This window comes from Pelobates fuscus, chromosome 9, assembly GCF_036172605.1.
Source record: "Pelobates fuscus isolate aPelFus1 chromosome 9, aPelFus1.pri, whole genome shotgun sequence".
Taxonomy (NCBI): domain Eukaryota; kingdom Metazoa; phylum Chordata; class Amphibia; order Anura; family Pelobatidae; genus Pelobates; species Pelobates fuscus.
Genome location: NC_086325.1, coordinates 151,791,733 through 151,805,808, shown reverse-complemented (window position 1 = coordinate 151,805,808; position 14,076 = coordinate 151,791,733). Strand labels below are relative to the sequence as shown.

Sequence of the window (14,076 nt, the reverse complement as noted above, 5' to 3'; positions counted from 1 at the left end):
GGCCAATCCGGAGACACACCCTGAGGGGACTGCACACCGGTGGGCGACTAACTCCGAATCGAGTCATAGTTACCTTATACTCGGACCGACACCTTTACCCCAGACATTGACCGGACCGCACCCTGTACCCTCCTAAAACTCCAACCCTGGGAAATACCCCCTCACCCGCACCCTACACCGAGCACACACAGAGATGGGCTCCAACTATGAGCCCGCACCACTCACCCTGTGGTCCAATAATGTCAGAGGCCTGAAAGTCCCCGAGAAGCGTTCCCAAGTACTTCGTACCCTGTGGATGGGACGCGTCTCGGTGGCGTTCTTGCAGGAAACGCACCTGAAGGGTACAGATGCCCCCACCTTAAAAAACAGGCGATACCCCTTGGGGTATTACGCAAACCACCCAGACAACAAAAAAGCAGGTGTTGCAATTCTATTTTCACACAATGTCCCATTCGTATGCGTTGACCAACGGAAGGACCCAGGGGGCAGATACTTATTCATTAAAGGGACCATTGCACAACACACATACACGTTTGCCTGCCTGTATTCCCCAAACCGCAATCAACATGTCTTCCTAAATAAAACACTAACATTGCTAAACAAATTTAGAGAAGGCCTCCTGATTGTAGCAGGAGACCTAAACACACCACTAGACACTAGACTAGATACATCCAGGGGGGAGTGCGCAATACCAGGTCATTGCATACGCGCCACGGGGAGGGCACTAGCACGGAGTGGCCTGGTGGATTGCTGGAGGGCGGCGAACCCAGAGGGCAGGGATTATTCCTACTATTCGGCAGTACATCAGCGCTACAGCCGTATTGACTACGTTTTCCTAGCACAGGAAGCCCTGCCCCTGCTCCGCCGGGCGAATATCGGGTTACTGACAGACTCAGACCATGCACCGATCATAGTGCAGATCCAATCCCCATTGCACAAACCAGTGGAAAGATCTTGGAAGCTAAACGAGAACTTACTGCTTAAACTAGAAGACACGGAACCAGTAAGGTTAGCTCTGACACAAACAACACCCCAGACACGCCACCCCTGACCGTCTGGGAGGCTCATAAATGCGTAGTGAGGGGACACTATATTAAGGCCTGTACACAACGGAAAAAAGAGTACACCCGACAGCTGACCACATTAAACGCGTAAATCACCAGACTGGAACAGATTCACAAGCGAAGTCAGGAAGAGGGCACTTTCCTCCAACTGACGGAGCTCAGACGGCAGAGACGAGACATACTAGCCCAGGGACTCTTACGCACCCTCAGGCGTTCCGCACGGTTCTTTTATGAACACTCTGACAAAAGCGGCAGACTGCTGGCTCGCCAACCCTTGACCGGTGAAGAGCAAACCACATACATAAGATCAAGCCCCGAGATAAAGCTGAGACGCGTCTACCAGACGGGATACAGCGAGCATTTGTAGAATATTACACAGAACTTTACAATATACCCCAGCCCACCACTGAAGCAGCTCGAGCACAGCGCCGAACCCAAATTTCGGAATTCTTAGGTCGAAACATAGATATGAAGCTGACCGCCGAGGTGAGGGACGATTTAGAGTGACCCTTATCGATCGAAGAACTAGCCACGGCGTTGAAACTGTCCAAAACACACAGAGCGCCGGGTCCAGACGGTCTCCCTCTGACATACTTACGCACATTCCGGGACATTCTTTTACAAAACCTCCTACGAGGTCTTAACTCCATAATAGAGGAGGGCCGCTTCCCCACCGACACACTAGCAGCTATAGTCACGGTAATACCCAAAGAGGGCAAGGATCCGACGAACTGCGCGAGCTACCGCCCCATATCATTGCTGAACGCGGACCTGAAGCTATTTGCTAAAACCATTGCCCTGCGGATCGCGAAATACCTTCCCGGCCTGATACATTCAGACCAGGTCGGATTTATCCCAGGTAGGGAAGGGAGAGATAACACGATCAAAGCACTGAACATCTTGCACATCGCGCGGACGCGTCGAACGGAACTACTGCTATTGTCGACTGACGCAGAAAAGGCTTTCGACCGGGTCGACTGGATGTATCTGGAGAGCACACTAGAGCACATGGGATTCGGACTGCACATGCTGTCGTGGGTGCTGTCCCTATACACGACTCCCACGGCAAGGATTCGCATCAATGGGGCACTATCAGCCCCCTTCCCGATCCGCAATGGCACCCGACAGGGGTGCCCACTCTCCCCCCTCCTGTTTGCCCTCTCCCTGGAACCATTCCTGGGGGCGGTCAGACGGAATGGGGGAATCACAGGATTCGATATGGGGCGCACGGAATACAGAGTAGCCGCATAGGCGGACGACATGCTATTCTTTCTTACACAGCCGCTAATCTCGCTGCCGAACCTCCTAGCGTCTTTCCAAGAATTCGGGGCGATCTCTAACCTTAAGCTCAACACCGATAAGTCCGAAGCCCTCCACTTACCATCCCCTGGCGATCACCCGACACACCTCTATGCCCAATACCGATTTAAATGGTGCCACGCCAAACTAAAATACTTAGGAATCTGGTTACCCAAAGACCTGTCACAACTATACAAACTTAACTACCTCCCAATACTGCAATCACTACAGACAGACCTTGGGAGGTGGTCCCTGTACTACATCTCCTGGTTTGGCCGTATCAATGTGGTTAAAATGAACGTGCTGCCCAGGATACTTTATTTATTCCAGACAGTGCCGATAACTGTGCCCAGAGCCTTTTTTGGCTCCTTGACGAACGCCATACGCCAATTTGTTTGGAACTCCCACCCTACCCGCACGAAAAGAACCACCCTAGAGCTACCAAAACAGATGGGAGGCATGGGATTACCCTCAATAGAGACGTACCACCGTGCCACACACCTGCATAGACTTACTGACTGGCACGTACAACACCCCTCGAAACAATGGGTGACCCTGGAACTAGAGCAGACAGCTAGGACAATACCCTCCAGACTGTGGCTACACACCACCGCTACCGCAGACCTGCTCACCAAAAAAACCCTAATTGATGCCACGCTTAAAGTGTGGATGGCTACATGCTACCGACTGCAGCTTACCATCACGCACAACCCGGACCTTGCCGATGCCCTCCACCCTAGCGACCTGGCTAGCTTCCAAGGGTCCGACTGGACATACCTACATCAATAGTTCGGCCCACGAGGACTTAAAACACTCAGAGACCTCTGCCCAGATAGAACGCCAACGCTGTTCGAACAGTTTCGATACCACCAAATCAAAACATACTATCAATCACTATTGGGACGAGGGCACCTACTCAGGCCCCTCACTAGCTTTGAACTCTTGTGCACACACCGTACACACACTCCCAGGGGCATCTCAACATTATACGCTTTACTCATGACCCAGACCAGTAGCGACGTGGTGCTTAGATTTAAGAACCACTGGGAGACAGACTCAGGGGAATCCCTATCTGCGCAGGAATGAGACAAGATCTTCACCCTCACGCACAAATGCTCAATCAGTTCGAAGTTCCAGGAACTGAATTACAAAATCCTAACCCGCTGGTACAGAACTCCGGACATATTACACCGCATACACGAGAGCCCTCCGGATACTTGCTGGAGATGCGACACTCATCCTGGCACATATCACCACATATGGTGGACATGCCCCTTGATCACTCCATACTGGGAGAAGATCAGGGGAGAGATACACGCAATCACAGGCACAGAGATACCTCTAAACCCCCTAACAATGCTACTACACCACACCCACACACCCCTAAAGGCGTATAAGAAGTCCCTAACGCTACCACTACTCAACGCAGCCAAGTCCCTCATCCCTGTGCTGTGGAAGCAGAAAGGGGCGCCCACCCTCCAGCAATGGGTTACTAAGGTGGAAGAAATACACTCCATGGAATCTCTGACGGCTGATCTCCATGGGAGACAGGAGCAGTGTGCATTGACCTGGTACCCATGGGCAACATACCTAGCCAACAGATTGACGACCCCAAATCTGACACCCCAGGGGCCCTCAGACACTCCAAACACACATGCCCAACCCCCCACCTACCCCCACCCCCTATGCTGGCAACACCCTCCCTCCTGCCTCTTGACGAGACCTCTGACTGTAGCCCCCCCCTCCCAACGACCAAAACAGACGGCAGAAGACACACATCAATATACGGACAGAACCACACAATGGACACGACCAGTCCTGGATAGGACGTGACACACTCTACAGTGAGCTGACCCAAGTGGGCAACACGAATTATACTTTCACAACACGAGCACTGGGTAAACACACCAGGACGAGGACATAACACCAGACCCCCGTATACTCACCAGATAGTGAGACACGGCAGAAGACCTGAGGGGCCCCAGAGATGGGAACCAAACTTGACGGATACCGAAAACCCAGACTCCCACGCTGACAACCCACCCGTCTCGGATACGGGCAAAAACCCAGACATATTCCCTAGGTCCGAATTGCCCAGCGCAAAGACCGATTGCCTACAACAAGAACCCGAGGGGCTTACCTGCCCCAACCAGTAGACGCTATACCGGCGGTACAATCGAGTAGTAGACACCACACTGCAAACAGTGAAACACAAGACCTTATGTGACACCGAGACTCAGGAATACATACATTCCACAAACGGTAGACAACGGTAAAACACCTGACTCAGCCACCCACAGGGCTCTTAACAACTGAAAGTTAAAATAAGAAAGTGGCTACAACTGACAGTACCGGAGGGGACCTACCAAATTAGCGCCCGACAACGATAACTAGGAAGCTGACGGGTTCTCAGGGGGAGGAGGCGACCGAACACACCATATCAGTGGAGGTCACAACACAATTTACTAAACACTCTGACAGCACAGCCACGGGGGACTAAGTGTACCTCCGCACCTCACAACTTCGTTAAGTATAATTGATCACCTACTAGTGCAGAAAATATGTTTGAATTTGCATTCTTGGTTTTTTCTTAAATGGTCTTACTGTGTAAATATGTTTACTGACACTCGTATGTTTTATCGCTATAATACAATTCGATATTGCTGTTCAGAAACCTTGTTCTCCAACAACTGTAAAACGAAAAAAAGGAAAATAAAGATTGTCAAAAAAATAATATATATTATTATTTAACAGATAAGCAAAATTACAAAACAAAGTGACAGAGGTTTTAGCACTTTCAATGTTATTTAGCTGGCGCGCAGCATAATCAGATAAAAGCTGTTTCTTATACGTTTTGCAGATATCTCAGTGATGCAGTTTGTCCAATAGAATTCTCTGCACGTTCTCCAACTCAGGGTTTTCTTATCTCGTCTTTACAGTTCTTATATGTTGTAACATCATTTGTGCACGTAAAACAGAATTTAGCTGAACTATACAGAAAGGCTTTTGTTTAATGACTGTAAGCATCAAACTGATATTAAGCATTGAGCAAGATATAGGCAGGTAATGTTTTCTTTAACACTGTGCAGGGGGAGGTGGAGAGCTGGATGGAATGGCAGGTTGTGCAGGGTGCGGATGGAGAGCTGGATGGAATGGCAGGTTGTGCAGGGGGAGGATGGAGAGCTGGATGGAATGGCAAGCTGTGCAGAGAGAGGTGGAGAGGTGGATGGAATGGCAGGTTGTGTAGGGGGAGGTGGAGAGCCGGATGGAATGGCAGGTTTTACAGGGGGAGGTGGAGAGCTGGATGGAATGGCAAGCTGTGCAGGGGGAGGTGGAGAGCTGGATGGAATGGCAGGTTGTGCAGGGGGAGGATGGAGAGCTGGATGGAATGGCAGGTTGTGCAGGGGGAGGATGGAGAGCTGGATGGAATAGCAGGTTGTGCAGGGGGGTGGAGAGCTGGATGGAATGGCAGGCTGTGCAGGGGGAGGTGGAGAGCTGGATGGAATGGCAGGCTGTGCAGGGGGAGGTGGAGAGCTGGAAGGAATGGCAGGCTGTGCAGGGGGAGGATGGAGAGCTGGATGGAATGGCAGGCTGTACAGGGGGAGGATGGAGAGCTGGATGGAATGGCAAGCTGTGCAGGGGAAGGATGGAGAGCTGGATGGAATGGCAAACTGTGCAGGGGGGGTGGAGAGCTGGATGGAATGGCAAGCTGTGCAGGGGGAGGTGGAGAGCTGGATGGAATGGCAGGATGTACAGGGGGAGGATGGAGAGCTGGATGGAATGGCAAGCTGTGCAGGGGAAGGATGGAGAGCTGGATGGAATGGCAGGCTGTGCAGGGGGAGGATGGAGAGCTGGATGGAATGGCAAGCTGTGCAGGGGAAGGATGGAGAGCTGGATGGAATGGCAAGCTGTTCAGGGGAAGGATGGAGAGCTGGATGGAATGGCAAGCTGTTCAGGGGAAGGATGGAGAGCTGGATGGAATGGCAAACTGTGCAGGGGGAGGTGGAGAGCTGGATGGAATGGCCGGCTGTGCAGGGGGAGGATGGAGAGCTGGATGGAATGGCAAGCTGTGCAGGGGGGAGAATGGAGAGCTGGATGGAATGGCAAGCTGTGCAGGGGGGAGAATGGAGAGCTGGATGGAATGGCAGGCTGTGCAGGGGGGGGGGGGATGTAGAGCTGGATGGAATGGCAGGCTGTGCAGGGGGGGATGTAGAGCTGGATGGAATGGCAGGCTGTGCAGAGAAAATACCGCGCGCGGTCTCCTCCCTCTCCTTTGTGTTCGAGTCTTCTGATGGTGAGTTAGAACTATCGGCCTTTATACCATATCGCCTGAATGTATCTCATACCCAGACGGCCTGAGTGCCTCTTATGCCCAGACACGGCCTGAGTGACTCTTATGCCCAGACACGGCCTGAGTGACTCTTATGCCCAGACACGGCCTGAGTGCCTCTTATGCCCAGACACGGCCTGAGTGCCTCTTATGCCCAGACACGGCCTGAGTGCCTCTTATGCCCAGACACGGCCTGAGTGCCTCTTACGCCCAGACACGGCCTGAGTGCCTCTTACGCCCAGACACGGCCTGAGTGCCTCTTACGCCCAGACACGGCCTGAGTGCCTCTTACGCCCAGACACGGCCTGAGTGCCTCTTACGCCCAGACACGGCCTGAGTGCCTCTTACGCCCAGGCACGGCCTGAGTGCCTCTTACGCCCAGACACGGCCTGAGTGCCTCTTACGCCCAGGCACGGCCTGAGTGCCTCTTACGCCCAGGCACGGCCTGAGTGCCTCTTACGCCCAGGCACGGCCTGAGTGCCTCTTACGCCCAGGCACGGCCTGAGTGCCTCTTACGCCCAGGCACGGCCTGAGTGCCTCTTACGCCCAGGCACGGCCTGAGTGCCTCTTACGCCCAGGCACGGCCTGAGTGCCTCTTACGCCCAGGCACGGCCTGAGTGCCTCTTACGCCCAGGCACGGCCTGAGTGCCTCTTACGCCCAGGCACGGCCTGAGTGCCTCTTACGCCCAGGCACGGCCTGAGTGCCTCTTACGCCCAGGCACGGCCTGAGTGCCTCTTACGCCCAGGCACGGCCTGAGTGCCTCTTACGCCCAGGCACGGCCTGAGTGCCTCTTACGCCCAGGCACGGCCTGGGTGCCTCTTACGCCCAGGCACGGCCTGGGTGCCTCTTACGCCCAGGCACGGCCTGAGTGCCTCTTACGCCCAGGCACGGCCTGGGTGCCTCTTACGCCCAGGCACGGCCTGGGTGCCTCTTACGCCCAGGCACGGCCTGGGTGCCTCTTACGCCCAGGCACGGCCTGAGTGCCTCTTACGCCCAGGCACGGCCTGGGTGCCTCTTACGCCCAGGCACGGCCTGGGTGCCTCTTACGCCCAGGCACGGCCTGGGTGCCTCTTACGCCCAGGCACGGCCTGGGTGCCTCTTACGCCCAGGCACGGCCTGGGTGCCTCTTACGCCCAGGCACGGCCTGGGTGCCTCTTACGCCCAGGCACGGCCTGGGTGCCTCTTACGCCCAGGCACGGCCTGGGTGCCTCTTACGCCCAGGCACGGCCTGGGTGCCTCTTACGCCCAGGCACGGCCTGGGTGCCTCTTACGCCCAGGCACGGCCTGGGTGCCTCTTACGCCCAGGCACGGCCTGGGTGCCTCTTACGCCCAGGCACGGCCTGGGTGCCTCTTACGCCCAGGCACGGCCTGGGTGCCTCTCACGCCCAGGCACGGCCTGGGTGCCTCTCACGCCCAGGCACGGCCTGGGTGCCTCTCACGCCCAGGCACGGCCTGGGTGCCTCTCACGCCCAGGCACGGCCTGGGTGCCTCTCACGCCCAGGCACGGCCTGGGTGCCTCTCACGCCCAGGCACGGCCTGGGTGCCTCTCACGCCCAGGCACGGCCTGGGTGCCTCTCACGCCCAGGCACGGCCTGGGTGCCTCTCACGCCCAGGCACGGCCTGGGTGCCTCTCACGCCCAGGCACGGCCTGGGTGCCTCTCACGCCCAGGCACGGCCTGGGTGCCTCTCACGCCCAGGCACGGCCTGGGTGCCTCTCACGCCCAGGCACGGCCTGGGTGCCTCTCACGCCCAGGCACGGCCTGGGTGCCTCTCACGCCCAGGCACGGCCTGGGTGCCTCTCACGCCCAGGCACGGCCTGGGTGCCTCTCACGCCCAGGCACGGCCTGGGTGCCTCTCACGCCCAGGCACGGCCTGGGTGCCTCTCACGCCCAGGCACGGCCTGGGTGCCTCTCACGCCCAGGCACGGCCTGGGTGCCTCTCACGCCCAGGCACGGGCAGCAAGGTGGAGAACCTGACTGCGATGCTGGAGCTGTGAGTTAAAATCCAGCCAGGTCTCTTAAAGGGGCAGCCACGCCTTGCTCTCTGCAGGGTTCAGGGTGCACCATGACAAGGGGTGACCTCCGGGCGCCAACAGACTGGGCTTCAACTAGGGGATCTAGTTCAGGCTCAGACAGGGAATCCGTATCAATATATATCAGTATATATTGTCCAATGCAACTTTGACTGTATTATACCTATTCTATGAGTACAATATGTAATGTATTTGATATTTTACTTCAAAATGTATGTGCGCTCCCCCTTTTTTCCTTTCTGTACACCTCTAAACAATCTGCTAAAATGTTAATAAAATTGTATTTAGCAAAAATAACATTACATTTTTATTTTTTAGAACGTTGTATTAGAAAATCGTTTCCATAAAGCAGACTCTGAGAAGTATCTGTCAAACACTATTCGGTAAGCTGAATAACTTTTATTATATTTGTCTGTGTAATGCACTCATACATATGTGTGTTTTTGTGTATGTATACATATTTGTAGTCAGTGACTGTAATGGCACCCTGGGTATAGAAAGGGTTAACGCTGCCAAAAATGTTCCCTTCCCGAAAACGAATTCAACTACCGAACACTCCTAACTGCCGAACAAGAAAACACACGAATCAACCCTAAGTACAAGACGAGGCTCTGTATTGAGGGTGAAGCAGGAATCTGTTTAATGTGGGCTACATGACTGGCTTATATGCAGGTCTTCCACCCAGGGACACTCCCATAGGGACCTGGTGGAAGACTGTGACAATTTATTAGAGTGAAACAATTATTCTCAAAACAAAAGCTCATGGAGAGACAAAATAATGTAACAATAGCCAGGTGCAAACCATATAAACACTCCCTGAAATGTTTCAAATGTACAAATATCTATAGAATATAGGATGCACACCATATAAATTGCAAAAACTATCATTTTATTATGTACAAAAAGTACCAAAAGAATATACAAGAAAAATAAACACAATGACAGAAGCAAGGGCAAATATAATAAGACAATGGTAAATAACCAAGAAAAATTCCTTACAAGCCACAAGACAGAAACACGAGTCACCAAACCCCCCAACGTTTCGGCACCAACTGGTTGCCTTTATCAAGGGTACCCGTATCCATGTTCAAATGTGTCTGCTTTTAAAGCCTTCTTACAGCTGATGGCCATCAGCATAATGTTGTTACCAGCACCCGGAAGTGACATCATCAACTCAAGTGCTGGCACAATACTCTACTAAGAACATAGTGATATAAAAATTAATAATAAAAATATATATTCACAGAGTAAAAAAAGGATATATAATCTAAAATGATATTAGATATACAAATTTGGATAACCATTAGTTCATAAATCGACAGTAAGTATATCATATACTAAAACTGGCGTCTATAATCTCCATACTACTTACTGGCATACGAACACCGTTACTACTGCGCCCCACACGCGTCATAACCATTTCTGCGCATGCACACTCTAGTAATTGCCGCGCATGCGCACTATAATAAGTACCTCGCATGTGCACTGTAGTAAGTGCCGCGCATGCGTGTAGCATCACCTCGTTTGCGCATTGCGGCAAAGCGTTCGCACGGACGCAACAGTATAACAAATATTAAATCCTCAACCACTGAGGTACCTTTTCGTACAAAGAAGCCACCCACACACTGTGGATGGCAACTAATGCTCAAACAATAAGTCTTCATCATTCTAACAAGTATTAGATACCATAGGAACATGTTACAAATTGTACTCCATATCCATCGTACAAATATACCAACTATGTATTACATATATACAATGTCCTTTTTGACATATATATTCCTTTTTATAATATTATAATATATTCCTTTTTATCCCTGTACACACACTTTCAGATTTTTCCAAAGTCCGGGTGCATTCCAGCAACAGCCAAAAATAATAGAAAAAATTGTGAAAAAAGGCTTGCACTGACGGGCTTTTTCTTTTGTAAAAATGTATTTCTTTATTCCATATCTTGTTAAAATATAATCATAGTCATAATCGTTTCAGCCATCATCCGTGGCTTTCGTCGGGATCAGCTCAGCAAAAAAGGTTCAAGGGCTCCCTTGATAAAGGCTTCTTGCCGAAACGTTGGGGGCTTTTTGATTGACTCTGTCCCTGCTTCTCACTTAATTTGGTATGGTTTTTGTATTATTTTTATATGTTGTATCTTTTTTGGGGGGGTTTTGACTATACTAGCTTATAGTTGTTTGCTTAGTTTTTTTTCACCTATATATTACGCATTGTGCGCTCATATATGTCCAGAATTTTTTCTGGTAGATGTGTTTATAGCATTATGACTTTGCATCTTGGGTTTAAAATTTAAAGAGACATTCTTATAGTATATACCCATTTAATAAAGATTATTCTTGTACATAAATACGTATAGTTGTGCTCCTTACTCTATTCATACTGAGATCAGACTCTGCAGATCGCGGTCACTGACTGCAGGAGAACTGCCTGGGGGGGCCAGGCATGTCCACCGACCGCGATCTGTAGCGGGAAAATGCCGCGGCTCAATGTGTCTGCCGATTTTAAAATCGGTTGACACATGGTAAATACCAATCGCAGTGACAGCCTGTCACTGCGATCGGAGGCTGCAGACAGCGGTCACTGGGCACGGGGGCTGCCTGGGGGGCCAGGCATGCCCCCCAACCGCGATCTGCAGCGGGGTAATGCCGCCGGCCACGTGAGGGCGTTATATGCCGCCCTGCGGCGTTTAGTGCCAGTCCATTAAGGACTGCATAGAACACCCTGCGGTCTTAAGGGGTTAAAGGAAACAATCCTCCAAGCTAAGGATTATAAAGGCAATTTTTTTTTTTTTGTGGATAATGATAATGGACCAGTGTCCATAGAAACTCTTTGGCCAACATTTAAATGTGTAATGCACGGAAATGTAATAAAATTGGAGACTAGATCTAGAAGAGTAGAGCGGCTAACCTACCAGATCTCTATATAGAACTGGCTAAATTAGAAAAGAGGAATAAAACTAATCCTACCTTAAACCTGAAATTAAATGAATCTGTACAGCTACAAATAAATCAAATACTCGAAGATAGAGTTAGGAAAAGGACCTTGATTCTTAATAAAAAATGGTACAGTAGTAACAATAAGGTAGGGAAGCTTGTTTCAAATAGACTTACCGTATATACTCGAGTATAAGCAGAGTTTTTCAGCACATTTTTTGTGCTGAAAAACCCCGACTCGGCTTATACTTGAGTCACTGTATTATGGCAACTTACATTGCCATAATACAGACTGGGGGCTGTGGGGGTGCAGAGTGTTTACTTAACTCTCCTGCAGCTCCCTCCTCCTCCGCGCCGGTCCGTTCAGCACCTCTGTCAGCTCCCAGTGTAAGTCTCGCGAGAGCCGCGGGGTCATAGTGCGGCTCTCGCGAGACTTACAGTGTGAGCTGACAGGGGAGCTGACCGGACCGGCGCGGAGGAGGAGGGAGCTGACAGGAGCTGCAGGAGAGGTAAGTAACAGCTCTGCCAGCCCCCTCCCCCCCCCCCCCCCCCCCCCACTGAACTGCCAATGCCACTGGACCACCAGGGAAGGAGAGCCCCCCTCCCTGCCGTGTATCAATCAGGGAGGGGGGCCGAAAACAAATAATAAAAAAATATTAAAAATAATAATAATTAAAAAAAAATAACAATATAACAAAAAAAATTTAAAATAATAATTAACCCCTTCAGGACGGAGTCAATAGTGCACGTTCTGATCAAAACAAAACGTAAACAAAAACTGGAATTTGCGCTATATGTCTGTTCACCCGTAGTTCCCCTCTTTCATATTATATGCACCCACACTTATTATATATCATTTTGTTCAGGAGAAACAGGGCTTTAATTTACCATTAACTATTCATATATGGAATATAATTTATTATGAGAAATTTATTTATTTTTTAAAAATGTGTAGTTCCGCCTCACATTTTAGCTGTAAATGTCATAATACTGTTTTACTGCAACAAAATGCACATATTTGTAATCAGCGATGTCTCACGAGTACAACAGTACCCCCCATTAACAGGTTGTATGTTGTTTTGGAAAGTTACAGGGTCAAATATAGAACGTTCCATTTTCAAATTGAAATTTGCCAGATTAGTAATGTTACCTTTGAGACGGTGTGGTAGCCCAGGAATGAGAATTACCCCCATAATGGCATACCATTTGAAAAAGTAGACAAGCCAAGGTATTGAAAGTGGGGTATGTTTAGTCTTTGTTAGTAGCCACTTAGTCACAAACACTGGCCAAAGTTAGCGTTCATATTTTTTTTTGTGTGAAAAAAGCAAAAAACGAATATTTGGCCAGTGTTTGTGACTAAGTGGCTACTAAGAAAGACTGGACATACCCCACTTGCAATACCTCGGGTTGTCTACTTTTGCAAATGGTATGCCATCATGGGGGTAATTCTCATTCCTGGGCTACCATACGCTCTCAAAGGCAACATAACCAATCTAGCAAATTTCAATGTGAAAAAAATGAAACGCAAGCCTTATATGTGACTCTCTAACTTTCCAAAACACCATAAAACCTGTACATGGGGGGTACTGTTATTCTCGGGAGACTTCACTAAACACAAATATTAGTGTTTTAAAACAGTAAAACATATTACAACAATAATATAGTCCATAAAAGTGCCGTTTGTTTGTAAAAAATGCAAAAAACGTCACTTTTACTTAAAATATCATCGTTGTAATACAATTTACCAGTTTGAAACACTAATATTTGAGTTCAGCGAAGTCTCCCGAGTAAAACAGTACCCCCTATGTACAGGTTTTATGGTGTCGTGGAGTATTACAGGGTCAAATATAGTGCTTGCAAATTAAATTCTCTGCACTTTCTTCCTGTGTTGTCAGGCATGTCAATCAAATTTTAATTAATCAAATCACATAATTATGTTAAAAGATTATTTAAATATACATGTAGAATTTTAATATATATGCATTTATAGGTATTTAAATTCTACGTGTATACTAATGTAATCTTTTATGTAATTATATATATTTATCTATATATATATATTTGCGGTTATTTGTATTTTATATATAGATAGATATATACCGTATATACTCGAGTATAAGCCGAGTTTTTCAGCCCATTTTTTGGGCTGAAAAACCCCAACTCGGCTTATACTCGAGTCAGAGTCTGTATTATGGCAATTTGCATTGCCATAATACAGACTGGGGGGAGAGGGGGGCTGGCAGAGCTGTAACTTACCCGTCCTGCAGCTCCTGTCAGCTCTCTCCTCCTGTGCGCCGTCCGTTCAGCACCTCGGTCAGCTCCCAGTGTAAGTCTCGCGAGAGCCGCGGCTCTCGCGAGATTTACACTGGGAGCTGACAGAAGAGCAGAACGGACGGCGCAGAGGA

General features: G+C 49.6%; 1 protein-coding gene across 3 annotated transcripts in view; it reads left to right on the top strand.

Moving 5' to 3' along the window:
• The first annotated feature begins 6,569 nt into the window (after nt 1-6,569).
• Nucleotides 6,570-14,076, top strand: part of LOC134573197 (oocyte zinc finger protein XlCOF6-like) — a 43,957-nt gene continuing 36,450 nt past the window's right edge. For all 3 annotated transcript variants that reach the window (XM_063432772.1, XM_063432773.1, XM_063432774.1), the window contains exons 1-2: nt 6,570-6,657; nt 9,045-9,109. The gene's annotated coding sequence lies outside the window, so the exon portion shown is untranslated. The remainder of the gene's footprint in view (nt 6,658-9,044; nt 9,110-14,076) is intronic.